Genomic DNA, 19,991 nt, shown 5'->3' with positions numbered 1-19,991 from the left:
GGAAGTCCTTAAAGCGACAGAATCACCTCAAAATCTCTCATCAGCCGTTAAAATTTTCACTGAAAACCAGCTTAATTTTTCGAACCGTGTCCACTTCAATGTGTCTAACAGGTTTAGAAAAAATTTTGATCAAACAACGCGCCAGTCTCTCAGCAACTTCTCAGACAAAGGAATTCCGACGAGGGGCTGGACGACTCCTCCCACAAGGAGTGCTCACAGGCGAATGATGTCACCGACAGGCGTGGAAAAACTCACGCATGCGCACGAGGGTTCAAGCATGTCTGACGTAAAAACATATGAATGAAATCCATGTAGTTTTTGAAAAAAATAAAAAGGACCGTTGCTTTATTGACAGACCTCGTACATTGATTATTGTAATGTATTATTGTGATAATACAATGAGTGGCAGGTAGCAGAGGTAGCCACTAATGATTACTTGTCTATTTAATTAATTAAAATTTTGATAGCTAATATAAAAATCTCCCCCAAAATTACTTTCATTAAAAAACAAAATTCACATTCAAGCCCCTATCTTGATTCACGAGTTATTGAAAAGAAGAAATTTACATCATAATATTCCTAAAATCCATTTTACACAGTATTTTCTGCAGAGCCACTTACTCACTAACTGCATTCAAAAGAACAAGAACATGCAGGATTGTATGTCTTCGTATATGATCGTGCACTGTGCCGTTGTCATTTAACACCATGTGAAGAGGTGTGTGTGGCTGCAGGAAGATGTTCGTAAAGACGGACGAATGGGGATTGATTTGGGAATGTGTGGTTTTCACCTTTTTCTACTGAGTGGCTGCATTCCTGTTTTCCCTCACATTCTCATATCAACCTTTCACAGTGTCAGGCTGATAATAAGTGTTGCATCTACAGCACACCATGAGATAAGTGCCACGCATTACTGATGTCCACAGAAATATCCTTCAAGTTCACGTTCTTTCTCACTCCTCTCTTTTTCTGTCATTCAGTACTGTTGTCAGTCTCACTTTTCCTCTAAGTTCTGTCTCCTTATAAAACATTAAGGAGTGATTGAACCGAACATTTCCCCTTTTTTCTCTGTTTTTATTTTTACGCAAGGCTAAAATATGGCCATCGGATATTGCGAAGGCTTTGCATCCGTCTGTCTGTCTGTCTGACTGTCTTCCTGCCTGTCTGTCTGTCTGTGTATCTAAGTAAGTCCAGTCCTATTACTGCTAGAATCTTCAAATTCACAGGGAACATTCTTGGGACACAAACCTTTGATAAGTTCAAAGATGGCTAACCTTGACCTATTTTAAGAGGTCAAAAGGTCACATTGTTTCCTATTTTGATGTTCAAGCGGCCGAGGGTATTTTACCATTGCGTTTTACACACACACACACACACACACACACACACATATATATATATATATATATATATATATATATATATATATATATATATATATATATATATATATATATAAGGTTTTGAATAATCAGGTCCCATCTTATCTTATGGACCTCATAGTACCATATCACCCCAATAGAGCGCTTCGCTCTCAGACTGCAGGCTTTCTTGTAGTTCCTAGGGTTTGTAAGAGTAGAATGGGAAGCAGAGCCTTCAGCTTTCAGGCTCCTCTCCTCTGGAACCAGCTCCCAATTCAGATCAGGGAGACAGACACCCTCTCTACTTTTAAGATTAGGCTTAAAACTTTCCTTTTTGCTAAAGCTTATAGTTAGGGCTGGATCAGGTGACCCTGAACCATCCCTTAGTTATGCTGCTATAGACTTAGACTGCTGGGGGGTTCCCATGATGCACTGAGCGTTTCTTTCTCTTTTTGCTCTGTATGCACCACTCTGCATTTAATCATTAGTGATTGATCTCTGCTCCCTTCCACAGCATGTCTTTTTCCTGGTTCTCTCCCTCAGCCCCAACCAGTCCCAGCGGAGGACTGCCCCTCCCTGAGCCTGGTTCTGCTGGAGGTTTCTTCCTGTTAAAAGGGAGTTTTTCCTTCCCACTGTCGCCAAGTGCTTGCTCACGGGGTCGTTTTGACCGTTGGGGTTTTTCCGTAATTATTGTATGGCCTTGCCTTACAATATAAAGCGCCTTGGGGCAACGGTTTGTTGTGATTTGGCGCTATATAAATAAAATTGATTTGATATATATATATATATATATATATATATATATATATATATATATATATATATCTATATATATATATCTATATATATATATATCTATATATCTATATATATATATCTATATATATATATATATATATATATAGATATATATATATATATATATATAGATATATATTGGCCTGGTAGGAATGGGGTCTGATAGACATGTTGATGGTTTGGAGGAAGTAACTAATGAAAATAACTCAGACAGAACAATTGGAGAAAAAGAGTCTAACCAAATACCAGCATTACTGAAAGCAGCCAAAGATAACGATACATCTTTGGGATGGTTATGAGTAATTTTTTCTCTAATAGTTAAAATTTTATTAGCAAAGAAAGTCATGAAGTCATTACTAGTTAAAGTTAAAGGAATACTCGGCTCAGTAGAGCTCTGACTCTTTGTCAGCCTGGCTACAGTGCTGAAAAGAAACCTGGGGTTGTTCTTATTTTCTTCAATTAGTGATGAGTAGTAAGATGTCCTAGCTTTACGGAGGGCTTTTTTATAGAGCAACAGACTCTTTTTCCAGGCTAAATGAAGATCTTCTAAGTTAGTGAGACGCCATTTCCTCTCCAACTTATGGGTTATCTGCTTTAAGCTGCGAGTTTGTGAGTTATACCACGGAGTCAGCCACTTCTGATTTAAGGCTCTCTTTTTCAGAGGAGCTACAGCATCCAAAGTTGTCCTCAATGAGGATATAAAACTATTGACGAGATAATCTATCTCACTCACAGAGTTTAGGTAGCTACTCTGCCCTGTGTTGGTATATATATATATAAGTCTTCTATTTCCATACCATGAGTCAGAACAAGATCTAAAGTATGGTTAAAGTGGTGGGTGGACTCATTTACATTTTGAGCGAAGCCAATTGTGTCTAATAATAAATTAAATGCCGTGTTGAGTGGATGTTAAAATTGCCCACTATAATTATCTTATCTGAGCTAAGCACTAAGTCAGACAAAAGGTCTGAAAACTCACAGAGAAGGCGGTATATATATATATATATATATATATATATATATATATACATATATATATATATATATATATACATATATATATATATATATATATATATATAATTACACTAGCAGAGCTGTTGAATCTATGCAATGAGCAATTAAAGTTCTTAATATTGTTGTGAAGTCAAAATACAGCCTAACCCAGTCACTGTGGCTAACGTGCTATGCAGCAAGTAAACTCATTCTCCAATGCCAAAAGACATTTGAGAGACAGATACTAAAGCCCCGGGTTTTGCCTTGTAATTACAAATCTGCTTCCCATTACTCCAAACTGTAATTTCACAAGCAAACAAGCTATACCTAATAAAGTGGTTAAGTATGTTCTGTATATTTTGTTGGGCTCAGATGCTAAAAGAGTGAGGCAGCTTCTAAAATTTGAACAGATGCTAATGGTCCCATACATGGGAAAAACCGCACACTCAGACATAACTGTAAAGAGACATACAAACAGTTCAGACAAGAAGTGGATGCGAGGGACACAGCATCAGTTGGATGTGGATTAAGCTGTTATTTCGCACATAGATGAGGCCATGTCAGTTCTAAATTGGCTTCATCCTCTGTGATTAGGAAGAGTACAATCTTCAGGTCCTGTCGTTTTTGCCTGTTTTTATATCTTACCGCTCATTTTTCAGGGTTCAAGGGATTATTGATTTGGCCATTTCAAAAAAAGCTGACAGTATTCAGACAGCACATCTCTCAGCAGTAATTGCAGTTGTGCTTTGTTGCTTTTTCAGTTGCATTATGGAGCAGCGCCACATTAAAAAAAAAAACCTAGTGAAAAAGTTCCTGTTATGTTTGCAAAGACCTCTTCTGAGTGAGAGGTATGTTTTATGGTGGTTGGCTCTCACTGCGGTATTGTATCACTTCCTGTTCCGGAGCACAGCGGTGTTTTGCTGTATCTGTTAGCTGTTTAATCTGCGCAGGTAGATTGATCTAGTTAACTAGATAACGATTTGTTTCACAGTGTAATCTTCACGTGCCTTAACTAAAGCACTCCCTCTGCTGAATCACCTCTAAATTATTTACACATTATTCACTTTGTGTGTTTTTAGGAATCCGCTAGCTTAGCGCAGCTACTAGCTCTTAGCCGGTTTAGCATGGCGGCTTCTCCTGTCTCTGCTGCACTTTTCTGCTCTGGGTGTAAAATGTTTAGTTATTCCTTGGCTCCTTTAGCAGTAATGGTACTTGTAATAAGTGTAGCTTATTCGTAGCTTTGGAGGCCAGGCTGGGCGAATTGGAGACTCGGCTCCGCACCGTGGAAAATTCTACAGCTAGCCAGGCCCCTGTAGTGGGTACGGACCAAGGTAGCTTAGCCGCCATTAGTTCCCTTCCAGCAGATCCCGAGCAGCCGGGAAAGCAGGCCGACTGGGTGACTATGAGGAAGAAGCGTAGTTCTAAACAGAAGCCCCGTGTACACCGCCAACCCGTTCACATTTCTAACCGTTTTTCCCCAGTCGGCGACACACCCACCGAGGATCAAACTCTGGTTATTGGTGACTCTGTTTTGAGAAATGTGAAGTTAGCGACACCAGCAACCATAGTCAATTGTCTTCCGGGGGCCACATGAAGGAAATTTGAAACTGCTGACTAAGGCTAAGCGTGAATTTGGTAAGATTGTAATTCACGTCGGCAGTAATGACACCCGGTTACGCCAATCAGAGGTCACTAAAATTAACATTGAATCGGTGTGTAACTTTGCAAAAACAATGTCGGACTCTGTAGTTTTCTCTGGGCCCCTCCCCAATCGGACCGGGAGTGACATGTTTAGCCGCATGTCCTCCTTAAATTGCTGGCTGTCTGAGTGGTATCCAAAAAATGAGATGGGCTTCATAGATAATTGGCAAAGCTTCTGGGGAAAACCTGGTCTTGTTAGGAGAGACGGCATCCATCCCACTTTGGATGGAGCAGCTATCATTTCTAGAAATCTGGCCAATTTTATTAAATCCTCCAAACCGTGACTATCCAGGGTTGGAACCAGGAAGCAGAGCTGTAGTCTTACACATCTCTCTGCAGCTTCTCTCCCCCTGCCATCCCCTCATTACCCCATCCCCATAGAGACGGTGCCTGCTCCCACACCACCAATAACCAGCAAAAATCTATTTAAGCATAAAAATTCAAAAATAAAAAATAATATAGCACCATCAACTGCACCACAGACTAAAACAGTTAAATGTGGTCTATTAAACATTAGGTCTCTCTCTTCTAAGTCCCTGTTAGTAAATGATATAATAATTGATCAACATATTGATTTATTCTGCCTTACAGAAACCTGGTTACAGCAGGATGAATATGTTCGTTTAAATGAGTCAACACCCCCGAGTCGCACTAACTGCCAGAATGCTCGTAGCACGGGCCGAGGCGGAGGATTAGCAGCAATCTTCCATTTCAGCTTATTAATTAATGAAAAACCCAGACAGAGCTTTAATTAATTTGAAAGCTTGACTCTTAGTCTTGTCCATCCAAATTGGATTGGACAAAGAGTCAGAGCTCTATTGAACCGAGTATTCCTTTAACTTTAACTAGTAATGACTTCATGACTTTCTTTGCTAAAAAAAATTTATAACTATTAGAGAAAAAATTACTCATAACCATCCCGAAGACGTATCATTATCTTTGGCTGCTTTCAGTGATGCCGGTATTTGGTTAGACTCTTTCTCTCCGATTGTTCTGTGTTATTTTCATTAGTTACTTCCTCCAAACCATCAACATGTCTATTAGACCCCATTCCTACCAGGCTGCTCAAGGAAGCCCTACCATTAATTAATGCTTCGATCTTAAATATGATCAATCTATCTTTATTAGTTTGTTATGTACCACAGGCTTTTAAGGTGGCAGTAATTAAACCATTACTTAAAAAGCTTGACCCAGCTATCTTAGCCAATCTCCAACCTTCCTTTTCTCTCAAAAATTCTTGAAAGGGTAGTTGTAAAACAGCTAACTGATCATCTGCAGAGGAATGGTCTATTTGAAGAGTTTCAGTCAGGTTTTAGAATTCATCATAGTACAGAAACAGCATTAGTGAAGGTTACAAATGATCTTCTTATGGCCTCAGACAGTGGACTCATCTCTGTGCTTGTTCTGTTAGACCTCAGTGCTGCTTTTGATACTGTTGACCATAAAATTTTATTACAGAGATTAGAGCATGCCATAGGTATTAAAGGCACTGCACTGCGGTGGTTTGAATCATATTTATCTAATAGATTACAATTTGTTCATGTAAATGGGGAATCTTCTTCACAGACTAAGGTTAATTATGGAGTTCCACAAGGTTCTGTGCTAGGACCAATTTTATTCACTTTATACATGCTTCCCTTAGGCAGTATTATTAGACAGCATTGCTTAAATTTTCATTGTTACGCAGATGATACTCAGCTTTATCTATCCATGAAGCCAGAGGACACATACCAATTAGCTAAACTGCAGGATTGTCTTACAGACATAAAGACATGGATGACCTCTAATTTCCTGCTTTTAAACTCAGATAAAACTGAAGTTATTGTACTTGGCCCCACAAATCTTAGAAACATGGTGTCTAACCAGATCCTTACTCTGGATGGCATTACCCTGACCTCTAGTAATACTGTGAGAAATCTTGGAGTCATTTTTGATCAGGATATGTCATTCAATGCGCATATTAAACAAATATGTAGGACTGCTTTTTTGCATTTACGCAATATCTCTAAAATTAGAAAGGTCTTGTCTCAGAGTGATGCTGAAAAACTAATTCATGCATTTATTTCCTCTAGGCTGGACTATTGTAATTCATTATTATCAGGTTGTCCTAAAAGTTCCCTGAGAAGCCTTCAGTTAATTCAAAATGCTGCAGCTAGAGTACTGAGAGGGACTAGAAGGAGAGAGCATATCTCACCCATATTGGCCTCTCTTCATAGGCTTCCTGTTAATTCTAGAATAGAATTTAAAATTCTTCTTCTTACTTATAAGGTTTTGAATAATCAGGTCCCATCTTATCTTAGGGACCTCATAGTTTGATTTTATGATTTCACATGTAGCTGAAAAACCTCCAGACCACTCGGCCCACTTTCTGTCCTCATTTATATTCCGGCGGGTTGAAAGTGCATCCGCAGACATGTTCGTGTTGAAGTGAAGAGCTGTGCTTCCCTCACCGCGCTGCTGTCAGTGAATGTTTGTCTCCAGAGGGGAACATGTTCACAAGTTGGCGTGCTCGTCCTTTTAATCAAAAATCATATTCACACGAGCACACACGAAGGTAGAAAACTGGTCTGTTTCATAGCAGTGTTTTAGCACATCATCATCGCTTTTAGCACATGTCCTGGTCCCTCAATGGTCTGAGAGACCAATCCAGAACGAGCCCCAACAACAAAACGTATCATCTGTAACTGAAATGACAAATGCAGAGCCACCCTGAACATTCTAAAGAAAGAACTTTAACCTGCTGGTGAAAACATTGAGGACTGTGTTTAGATATGGTTGCATAAGTGTAACGTAACACGTCAGCAGGCTTTACCAGTGTGGTTTCCCCTCCGAAGCACAGAGTCCTGAATTATTGAGGCCGGATCCTGCAGTGAGTTCCTATGAAAAGACAGAGTGCCGTGCCACCGCTGTTCCAATGACAAAAGAGAGGGTGAGCTTTTGAGGACTGAGGCTGGAAATGTGAAAGAACAGTGCAGGATTGGGACTCAGCAATGGAATTAAAATGAGAATAAACATAATAATTCAACAAATTAAATATTCTGGATTTATTCCACTGAGGAATTTTGAACTTACATGGGCAGCACATCAAACATGCACCACCTTCACGCTTTCTCTGATTAACATTAACATTGTATCTCTTGCTGTCTCTCACATCTCAGGATGCCTGCAAAAAAAAAAAAATTCTATATTCCTCTCACACATGCCATCTTTCACAAGGCTGATTATCTCTGGATAGAATTTTCTCACATTTGACTGTTTAATTACTGATGCACTATCTATGCTTTATTGAGAATAATATTATATTAGCTTCTATCAGTCTGCAGACACTGTGCTCTTTGCTTAATATTCTGTTGATAGACTTGTAACCTCAGATACCATATGACTATGATGATATCAGATGTCTGCCTTAAAAAAATGATTGAGTGACATCAGTTTGTCCGATTTGTAGGGCTGAACTCAATTAAAATAGTTGATTAAACAAATGTTTGTGGATGGAAATGACCTGATGTAGGAGCAACACTAGTCGGAAAGGCGAGCCGCTGCTTGAAAATAGGTTTCACTGTATGACTCAAGTTTACAAAATGTGTCAGTGTGCTATTTTTAAAAATATGGTTCAAAAATCCTGCATAAATAGATCATAGGGGAAAAGCAATAAATCTCTGCTGGATTTTAAAATCTTTATATATTCTTAATAGTATGAACCATTTGTGACTGATACTCATTAAAGGTGGAAGTGAGAGTACATCAAGGATCAGCTCTGAGCACTTTCTTGATCACAGTGGTGATGGACAGGTTGACGGACGAGATCAGACAGGAGTCTCCATGGATTTACGATGTTTGAAGATTACATTGTCATCAGCTTGGAGACATGGAGAGATCTGCTCTGGAGAGAAGGGGAATGAAAGTAGAAGCAAGACTGTTCCTGCAGTGTGGCTACAAGGAATAGAGGTGGTTAAGGTAGATGATTTTCAATACTTGGGGTCAACTATCCAAAATAATGGAGAGTGTGGTAGAGAGGTGGAGAAAAGAGTGCAGGCAGGGTGGAGTGGATGGAGAAAGGTGGCAGGAGTGATTTGTGGCCAAAGAATATCAGCAAGAGTGAGGTGGAAAGTTTTCAAAACAGTAATGAGACCAGCTATGTTGTACGGCTTAGAGATGGTGACACTAACATAAAGACAGGAGGCAGAGCTGGAGGTGGCAGAGCTGAAGATGTTGAGATTCTCTATGGGAGTGAGGAGAATGGACAGGTTGAGGAATGAACATATCAGAGGGACAGCTCAGGTGGGACGGTTTGGAGGCAAGACTGAGATGGTTTGGACATGGGCAGAGGACGGACCCAGGGTATATAGGGAGAAGGATGATGAGGATAGAGACACCAGGCAGGAGGAGAAGAGGGAGGACAATGAGGAGGTTTATGGATGTGGTGAGGGAGGACATGCAGGTGGCTGGTGTGACAGAGGAAGTTACAGAAGACAGGGTGAGATGAAAGCAATTAATCTGCTGTAACGACCCCTAACGGGAGCAATGAAGAAAACTGGAGTGATGTATACATAAAATTATGCATAAATTTCTGACTGCTGTCATGGCCTTGTAAATGTAACCACCAATCGCAAGTGTGCAATTTAACACTAGAGAAAGCACATGGATAGAGTTTTTTGCGCCAAGACTATATCCAACTACAACCACAGAAGCCTAAAACTCCTTCAAAATTGTGTAGGTGTCTTGGTGGTTTCCCTCACAAGTTTCCTTCCAACATGGTCACTCACATTTTGAGAACTGCCTACCTGACACAGATTTACCATACAGTAAAATTATGACTTCAAAATGTTCATGTATCAAATTTCAAATTAAAATGTATTAATTTATATTGCACCAAATCACGAGGAGGTCACCTCAAGGTGCTTCACGAACATCATTTAAAAAAGCAGAATAAAATGAATTCAAAGATTAAAATCACAATAAAAAATTAAAACATAAATAAGTAAAGAATAAAGGAGGGTAATATATCGTTATTATTATTATCAGTTCATTTCCAGCTCCCGTAACAGTGTGTTACTGCAGCACAGATATCAAAGAAACTCTGGGCCCGTATTCACAAAGGCTCCTAGTTCTCTCAGAGAGCTCCCATCTTAGCATGAAGATTCCTAGCAAGGAATCTTAGGCTAAGAGTGATCCAGGAAGTGTCTGAGAGCAACTCTGAGCAAGGAGGGGACAGAAACTTTTATCTTTGTGAGGAGGCGGGGTTGACCCCATTGCTTGGTATGACACAGTCTTCTCAGAGCTGTGAATGGTTGTCACAAAAAGGGCAAGAGAAAACAAACTAGTTATGAATGGACAGTAAAATCAGTCAATCATATAACCTGAACTTTATTATGAAATGTGTAATCGTGATGAAACTCAGCAAAATTCAATTAATTGTTACACAGCTTCAGAATGTTTGAATGTACCTCATTCACATGACAATTATTATATTGATTATCTTATTATATTTACTCGCCATGCTGGTAACTGTGCACAAACGACAAGTGTAAGAAGCGCTGGTACGTGCTGCAATCAAAAGCGAGAGCAGAGATTGTAGCACACAACCCAAGTTCTTCTCAAACAGGTGAGTTTAGGGTTGGCTGCTGACATAAAAATTAACCATTGTATGAATGTTATAGAATTCACATGGAATTGACATTTTTCCCATAGCCAGGTATCGCAATGTTGTGGTGACCTTTATCTCAGGCGTTATTACGTTACTACACTGAGTGGGTAAAGTAAGCTCATTCCTGATGAGGTCAGCCATAAACATTATTGCAGCACGGTCAAGGTAGTGGTGTATTACTGAATCACTGCCATTCAACATATGGAGAATATCTCTCCTTCCTCTCTTTCTTTCTGCCATCTTATCTGTTTAACCCTCTGGGGCTGTCGCCGTTGTATACAATGGCTGAGACCAAGTTTTACTTAATTATAAATAACTTTTTTAATGATATGAGATAGAAACGTACTTCTTTGCTTAAAAGTTAACTCCGCAGACTTTCGAGCCAGCCGTCCGCCATCTTTACTCCACATGGAAGCTGTGTGATGACGTGCGCAATGTGAGTGTCCAATCGGAATTGGTTCACCGTCACATGATTTTCCAAAATCCAATCGTGGGGCAAATTTACCTCACGTGATAAACCAAAGATTGTTTTTAGGAGTGATGTGTTACTAGTTGGTATCGCATTTGTGTTTATTGTTTGAATGCGCCTTGGGGCAACTGTTTGTTGTGATTTGGCGCTATATAAAAAAAAAATTGATTGATTGATTGATTGAATGTTTCTGTTGTACAGTCTTTCACACAAGACCTCAAATTACCTTTATCAAAACAGTTTTTTATTATAGTTTGTGTGTGTTTTGAATAAATGTGTGTGGAAAATTATTTCCCGCTGTTACTTTTTCCTTTCTTATTTCTGATTGTAAACCTTTATTACATTTACAACCCCTGGCAAAAATTGTGGAATCACCGGCCTCGGAGGATGTCCATTCAGTTGTTTAATTTTGTAGAAAAAAGCAGATCACAGACATGACACAAAACTAAAGTCATTTCAAATGGCAACTTTCTGGCTTTAAGAAACACTATAAGAAATCAGGAAAAAAAAGTTGTGGCAGTCAGTAACGGTTACTTCTTTAGACCAAGCAGAGGGAAAAATATGGAATCACTCAATTCTGAGGAAAAAATTATGGAATCATGAAAAACAAAATCACGCTTCAACACATCACTAGTATTTTGTTGCACCACCTCTGGCTTTTATAACAGCTTGCAGTCTCTGAGGCATGGACTTAATGAGTGACAAACAGTACTCTTCATCAATCTGGCTCCAACTTTCTCTGATTGCTGTTGCCAGATCAGCTTTGCAGGTTGGAGCCTTGTCATGGACCATTTTCTTCAACTTCCACCAAAGATTTTCAATTGGATTAAGATCCGGACTATTTGCAGGCCATGACATTGACCCTATGTGTCTTTTTGCAAGGAATGTTTTCACAGTTTTTGCTGTATGGCAAGATGCATTATCATCTTGAAAAATGATTTCATCATCCCCAAACATCCTTTCAATTGATGGGATAAGAAAAGTGTCCAAAATATCAACGTAAACTTTTGCATTTATTGATGATGTAATGACAGCCATCTCCCCAGTGCCTTTAACTGACATGCAGCCCCATATCATCAATGACTGTGGAAATTTACATGTTCTCTTCAGGCAGTCATCTTTATAAATCTCATTGGAACGGCACCAAACAAAAGTTCCAGCATCATCACCTTGCCCAATGCAGATTCGAGATTCATCACTGAATATGACTTTCATCCTGTCATCCACAGTCCACGATTGCTTTTCCTTAGCCCATTGTAACCTTGTTTTTTTCTCTTTAGGTGTTAATGATGGCTTTCGTTTAGCTTTTTGGTATGTAAATCCCATTTCCTTTAGGCAGTTTCTTACAGTTCAGTCACAGACGTTGACTCCAGTTTCCTCCCATTTATCCCTCATTTGTTTTGTTGTGCATTTTTGATTTTTAAGACATATTGCTTTAAGTTTTCTGTCTTGACGCTTTGATGGCTTCCTTGGTCTACCAGTATGTTTGCCTTTAATAACCTTCCCATGTTGTTTGTATTTGGTCCAGAGTTTAGACACAGCTGACTGTGAACAACCAACATCTTTTGGTTACTGGTGTTCCAAGATGGCGCCTGTGACTGGCGTGGCCATCGCTTGGCTCCTGTTGTGTTGGTTACTAATGGCCACTTTTACAACATATGTTATTTTAGCAGCCCGACTAGCAGATGGAGGTGTCTTGGCTTTACGGGCTTACGATCGGGACTCTTTGTTTTATATTAAGGAGACGATGGAGAGCCTATTTGCTACACGAGACGGGTACAACCAGGCGTTTCCTCCACCCCTAACTACCGGCTCCGAATCACCTGATTGTCCGCTGCTGTTGCGGGTGCCATGTAAGATCCGCAGGAGACTGAGGAAAAAAGGCTTTTTGGATAAGAGGAGAAGAGGCTCACGGGCTGGTGCCCAAGTGAAGAGAAGGCGTGCAATGGGGTGTTTGGGCGTGGGTTCCACCGCCGGCGGCCGAGGACGGGCTCGCTTCCTCTACCACATTCCTCTCTTTGATGTGTGCGATGGCACATCTGCATCGACACCTGTTCGGATAGATACGGGTGTTGTAGACTTTTCGCAGTGCTGGTATCCTGGTGACGTAGTTCCATCGCTACTGTGCACTTCCGTGTTTACGCCTCCGCCTGCATGGATCAGCCGGAGTCCACGTGACCGCTGTCTTCGTCCTATCCCATTGCGAGCCTCAGACAGCGCCTATGTGACGTCTTCCACCTTGCGCCTTGGTTTATTGAACGTGCGTTCAATCGCCAATAAATCATTTTCTCTGAATGATCTTATATCAACGGAAATGTTGGACTTAATGTGCTTTTCGGAGACTTGGCAGAGAGAAGAGGTATTTCTTCATTTAAATGAGCTCTGCCCTGCTGGGTTCTGTGTCCTTGGGAAGCCCCGCCCCTGTCGCCGTGGTGGGGGCCTTGCCATCGTTTATAAAGAGGATTATGTTTGTAAAGGGGTACAGTCACAGAATTTTCCCTCCTTTGAATCACAGTTGGTCAAGGTGGGTTTCTCAAATCCATTTTTCTGTGTGTTGGTTTATTGCCCCCCAGGCCCTGCTACTGCCTTTCTTAAGGATTTTAGTGACTTTTTATCCTCTATTATAACGTTGGAATCTGTTTTAATTCTTGGAGATTTTAACCTTCATGTTGATGACAAGTTATCTTGCTCTGCTATGGAGCTTTTATCATTGACTGAAGCTTTTAATTTTGTGCAACATGTTTCTGAGCCCACTCACCAAAAGGGTCACATTTTAGATTTAGTTTTTACACTTGGCCTAGACATTTTAAATATGTCTATAAACGATGTCCACTTGAGCGACCATAGTCTTGTTTCGTTTGACCTGCATTTCAGCTCTGATCAGAAGCCCTTAGAAGCTAAGTCTCAGAGGCGTATCACCACTGCTGATACTGCAGAAAGATTTTCTTCTATGTTTAATCCTTGTTTGTTCACTGATTTCCTTGATGTGGACAATTTTATCCAGTGTTTTAACCAACACTATGATACTATTCTTGATCAGTTGGCTCCTGTTAAATACAACGTGTCTTTACAGAAAAATGAGTGCCCTTGGATAAATGAAGAGCTCTTAAGTTTTAAGAGACTGTGTCGTAGGACTGAACGCCTGTGGAAATCCTCTAAACTTGAGGTTCACAGGCTTCATCTCAGGGATCTGGTTTTATCATATAACAAAATGGCTGAGAGTGCCCGTTCTGTCTACATACATCAGCTGGTGTCTGTGAATAAGAAGAATCCCAGAGTGTTGTTTGATACAATCAGCTCTCTTGTATGTCCTGCTGCTTCAGTTACTCCTGTGTTTTCTGAAGCTGACAGCAATGCTTTTTTGAGTTTTTTCATTGACAAAATCAAGTTGATTAAGGATAAAATTCCACCCTCCCTGTGTGGTACTTCTACTGTTATTGAGCCTGTTCCCAGCATTTGGTCTTCATTTAGGGCTGTGACACTTGCTGATATTTCGGCATTGGTGAGCAAGATGAAACCTTCCTCTTGCTCATCGGACATCCTTCCCTACAGGCTCTTTATTAAAGTATTTGAGGTAATTGGTCCGTGTGTTACTAGAATGGTAAATCTTTCTTTGTCCACCGGTGTGTTTCCCAGTGCTTTCAAGCATGCCATAGTGTTGCCTCTACTGAAAAAACAGGTTTAAATCAAATGGAGCTAAGTAGTTTTAGACCTATTTCTAAGCTCCCATTCCTGTCTAAGATCCTCGAGAGGGTGGTTTCAGACCAGCTGACACTCTTCCTGGATCAGAATAACATTCATGACAGCTTTCAGTCCAGTTATCGTAGACAACACTCTACGGAAACGGCTCTTGTGAAAGTGTCCAGCGACATTATGATGTCTGCTGATGCTGGGAAATCCACCGTGTTGGTTCTTTTGGATTTGTCCTCTGCCTTTGATACTGTTGACCACCAGGTCCTGCTGAATAGATTGAGGGATGTCGGACTGTCGGGGTCAGTTCTTCGGTGGTTTTTCTCCTATCTGTCCGGGTGTAGCTTTAGCATTTTTGCTAACCAGATAAGGTCAGTCTGCGGACCTGTTATGCGGAGTCCCTCAGGGTTCTGTATTGGGCCCCCATTATGTTTTTATTGTACTTGATCCCTTTAGGTAGGATCATTCAAAGATTTACTGATGTCTCTTACCAGTTATTTGCGGATGACATCCAGCTTTACTGCTCCTTTATGCCATCTGAGATTAAGAGGCTTGATTCCCTCCTCCATTGTTTGGCGGAAATAAAACAATGGCTAACGAATAACTTTCTTCAGCTCAACGCAGACAAAACAGAGACATTGGTTATTGCCCCTGATGCCCATTTTCCAGGTATTCAGCAGTACTTGGGAGACCTGGGCCAGTCTGCTAAATCATGTCTTCGAAACTTGGGTGTCATCTTTGACAAAGACATGTCTTTGGTACAACATTGTAAACAGCTGACGAGGAATTGCTTCTTTCAATTAAGAAACATCTCTAAGCTCAGGAAAACGGTGTCTCGAAATGATTTAGATCTTATTATTCATGCTTTTGTGTCAACACGTTTAGACTATTGTAACAGTTTGTTTTCATGTCTAAACAAGGAGTTGCGTCGACTGCAGTTAGTACAGAACTCTGCGGCGAGAATTCTGACACAAGCTAACAGGAGGACTCATATTTCCCAAATTTTAAAGGAGCTTCATTGGCTGCCAGTGTCCTTCAGGATCAATTTTAAAATTTTGGTTTTAACCTTTAGAGCTCTACATGGCCAGACGCCTCCCTATATCTGTGACCTCATCCAGCCTTATGCCCCTGCCAGGGCATTGAGGTCTGTGGACCAAAATTTGTTGATGGTTCCTCACACCCGTTTTGCAACCAGAGGAGAGCGATCCTTCCAGGCTGTTGCTCCCAGGCTTTGGAATGGTCTCCCGCTCTCTCTGCGCTCACTGGACTCTGTCGTCATTTTTAAAAGCCAACCTAAGACCTTCTTTTTTTACACAAGCTTTTGCTTAGTTTTTGGGCTGCTTTGCTATCCTATGTTATGTTTTTAAATGTCTCGGCCATTGTCTGATGTGTGGTGTACTGTGCTTTTATGTTGTGAAGCACTCTTGTCTGTGCTATATAAATAAAATTTACTTACTTATTTACTTTTGCAACATTGCGTGATGATTTACCCTCTTTTAAGAGTTTGATAATCCTCTCCTTTGTTTCAATTGACATCTCTCGTGTGGAGCCATGATTCATGTCAGTCCACTTGGTGCAACAGCTCTCCAAGGTGTGATCACTCCATTTTAGATGCAGACTAACGAGCAGATCTGATTTGATGCAGGTGTTAGTTTTGGGGATGAAAATTTACAGGGTGAATCCATAATTTATTCCTCAGAATTGAGTGAGTCCATATTTTTTTTCCCTCTGCTTGGTCTAAAAAGTAACCGTTACTGACTGCCACAATTTTTTTTTCCTGATTCTTATAGTGTTTCTTAAAGCCAGAAAGTTGCCATTTGAAATGACTTTAGTTTTGTGTCATGTCTGCGATCTGCTTTTTTTCTACAAAATTAAACAACTGAATGAACTTCTCAGAGGCCGGTGATTCCATAATTTTTGCCAGGGGTTGTATAAACACTACTGTAGCCTATATATTCTGAAAGTACAGGTTTTCCTGAAAAAAGAGACATAAAACTTGATTGTGGGATGCAGCGAGAGCTGTTAACAGCAATAATAAAACATTTATGCCAGGCGAGTGAACTGTCCAAAAAATGCCCTCAGAACCCAGAGGGTTAAAACACTCTTAGGCTTCTTAAGGGTCCGCCCTCCCTCTCTGAAGGCCTAAGATGCTTTGTGAGTAACTTTTATCTTGCCAAGGGAAAATTCTAAGAAATGTCTTTGAATTTGAGGAACTCTTAAGATTTTTCTGGGAATTACATCACTGAGAGCTACTTTTAGTCTTAGGATGTTTTGTGAATACAGGCCCAGACCCCTTTTCCTAAAAGCTGTTTTTGAAAGCATTATCCACAGCTTTGACAATATGTTTCATTTCCTCGCTCGGCAGCACGCGGGATGGAACTGATGCTGCTGTTAGGAGTCCATGTTGCACCATTAGTGAAATTGGTTATTGTACTCACTGTGTCGCTGAGCTGTTCATCTCCTGCACTCCATCCAGTCCTCCATCTCTGCTGACACCCGCTGCCATTCTGCCACTCGATGTTTTTGTCCGTTATTACCGAATCTCTTCGAATGTTTGATGACTGCTGCCAGACTGGGCAGCCTGTCTTTCTTTTTCATTAAACTCCATGTTTTTTTTTCTTTCTGTCTTCTTTCCAACTCGCTCTCTTTACCCAGATTCTTCTTCTACTCTATAACGTTCTTTAAATGGACTCACAGAGCACTGATTCCATCACCTTGAGACTTTTCAATCTTGTATTATTTTTCTCCTCAGCGTCTTTGTAATGAGATTTTTGCCCATGCAGAGCAACGGAGTACAGCGCTATTAGAGACAAGAGCATTGTGTTTGGCATTATAGCTTCACTGAAGACATTCACTAGCTGCTAATATAACACACACACACACACACAGCACTTAAGCTACCATTAGGACCAGAGATGAGGGGATGCACGGCCCTTCTTAAATGCTATGTGGGATAAAGAAATCCTGATTGTTCATTAATGAAACTCAATTAATAGAAGAAGGACGGAGCAGTGGAGGAGGAAGAGGATAAGAAAGAAAGAAGGAGGGAACAAAGTGCCATTTTCCCCGCCGACATTCAAAAGAGGAGATATTAAAAGGGAGTGAGCACAGCACCCGCACAAAAGGTTTTATTTGACTTCCTTCTTTGGGACTTGCTGAGCTTATTAAAATGTTTAATAGGTTCCATTAACTTCTAACGCACTCAAGTCTCATACAAACCGGGAGGGGAGCACGCTCGCCATGAGGGGGAGTCCAATAAAGGAGGATGCTTAAAAAAAACCCTCCACTACATATTTAAGTTTATTTAGTGTGAAAATGTTGCCCCCGGGTACTCATAGTAGATCTTTACTCTGTGTTTTTACCATGGTGCAGCCAGTGGTCCAGACCGCACTTCATACAATCACTCAATCATGAGACATTACACTTGTGAGTGAGGACTGATTGAGTTGTACTGCCCCCATTATCAACCAATGTGGTAAATGCATTACACATAGAGACCACAAGAGGCCTGTTGGTTTTGGGGTCAAAAGGTCAAAGGCCACGATCACTGGAGCATGCTTTGTAAAATTTTTGTCAGTAATTTCAATTTATTTTCATTTATATAGCGCCAAATCACAACAAGGTTGCCTCAAGGTGCTTCACACAAGTAAGGTCTAACCTTACTAACCCCCAGAGCAACAGTGGTAAGGAAAAACTCCCTCTGAGGAAGAACCTCGAGCAGACCAGACTCAAAGGGGTGACCCTCTGCTTGGGCCATGCTACAGACACAAATTACAGAACAATAACTTCTTTCCTAATTGCAGGTTGCCACCATTCTGGGATGTGTTATGTTTCTCCACATAGAGGAGAAGCTGACCAGGGACCGGAACACCACATTGGTAATGAAAGCACTGCAGAGACTCCACTTTCTGAGAATCCTCAGGAAAAATAACATAAATCAGAGATTGCTCATCTCTTTTAAGAGCTCTACCATGGAGAGCATCCTCACATACATGGTTTACCAGCTGCACCGGGGCACACAGGAAAGAGCTTCAGCTATTTACTAAAATGGCAGAGAAGATCATTGGGTGCCCTCTACCCACACTGAGGGACCTTCCTAAGGACTTGTCCCTCCCTGGACACTCTCTGTTTGAGCTACTCCCATCAGACAGATGGTACAGCACCATTAAAGCAAGTACAAATAGATTGAAAAACAGTTTCTATCAAACAGCTGTTAGAGTTTTGAATGCCACTGAACCACATAACCAGGTCACATGCCCCACTTGAAATGAGTACAATATTTGTTTATGTGCAACATCCACTACCACTGAAATATCAGAGTTTTGGACATACTTTTCTCTTTTTATATATATATAATCTCTTTTTGCTACTACGTACTTATGATTTTTTCTTTCTTTGCACTTTGAACACACCTTTTTCATTCTGTTAAATTTCTATTTCTTTTCTTTTCTTCCCCAGACACTTTAAGTCTGCGTGTGGTTTACTCGGTTTATATTTGCACTGAAAGGTTTGCAGCTTACCTCTCATTGTACTGGTTACAATGACAAATTCAGTAATTAACATTTCCCATAAACCCCCTGCACTACCAGAATGCACTGCGGCACCAGCAGAGTTCCAGCATTTCAAACCCGTGTAAACAATGGCTAGTGAGGATGTGGATGGCGCAGATTCAGCGAGTTCACGAGCGATTATGATGATGACACGTTCTCCCAAGTTGAGAGGGTTATCCAGAGGAGGTGTAGCACCTGTGATGACATTTGCTGTGCTCCGATGTTGTCTTCTTGTCCATACTTCACAAGGTCTGTTACACTGTGCCCTAAACCGGAACTCTGCTGAAACCAGCGTCTTACAAGAGTCACAGGCCGCCACACAGCCCGAGACTCACAACTGCGAAACAAACAAATAAAGAGTCTGAATCTGAATCTCTGAAGTATATTGACTTCAAGAAACCTATTGCCTTTGGGGTCAAAAGGTCAAGGTCACTGGCGCATACGTTGAAAAAAAATCTTACTTTCTTTTCTAACTGACTGTAACCAAACTCTGTGTGTGTGTGTGTGTGTGTGTGTGTGTGTGTGTCAATTCTATTTTGTAACATCCTTCTGCAGAAAAGTGTCACTTGCCAATGGTATGTTCATCTTTGCCCAGGGTGCTGTGGGTTTGCACAGACTATGCTCTAATTTATTTATTTCTCAACCCCATGCAAACAAAGTGTGTGTGTGTGTGTGTGTGTGTGTGTGTGTGTGTGTGTGTGTGTGTGTGTGTGTGTGTGTGTGTGTGTGTTGTGTGTGTGTGTGTGTGTGTGTTGGAGGGGTGGTCAGAGGTCTATACT

General features: G+C 40.7%; 1 protein-coding gene and 1 long non-coding RNA gene across 2 annotated transcripts in view; both read left to right on the top strand.

Annotated features, from left to right (window-relative positions):
* Positions 1–19,991, top strand: part of plxna2 (plexin A2) — a 694,900-nt gene that overhangs the window by 572,008 nt on the left and 102,901 nt on the right.
* Positions 935–9,227, top strand: LOC117512864. Its single transcript, XR_004561400.1, has 3 exons — positions 935–945; positions 6,235–6,237; positions 9,045–9,227. It is a non-coding gene; the product is annotated as an uncharacterized LOC117512864 (long non-coding RNA).

This window comes from Thalassophryne amazonica, chromosome 6 (assembly GCF_902500255.1).
Source record: "Thalassophryne amazonica chromosome 6, fThaAma1.1, whole genome shotgun sequence".
NCBI lineage: Eukaryota > Metazoa > Chordata > Actinopteri > Batrachoidiformes > Batrachoididae > Thalassophryne > Thalassophryne amazonica.
The sequence above is the reverse complement of the archived record's forward strand: the minus strand, read 5'-3'. Positions and strand labels throughout refer to the sequence as shown.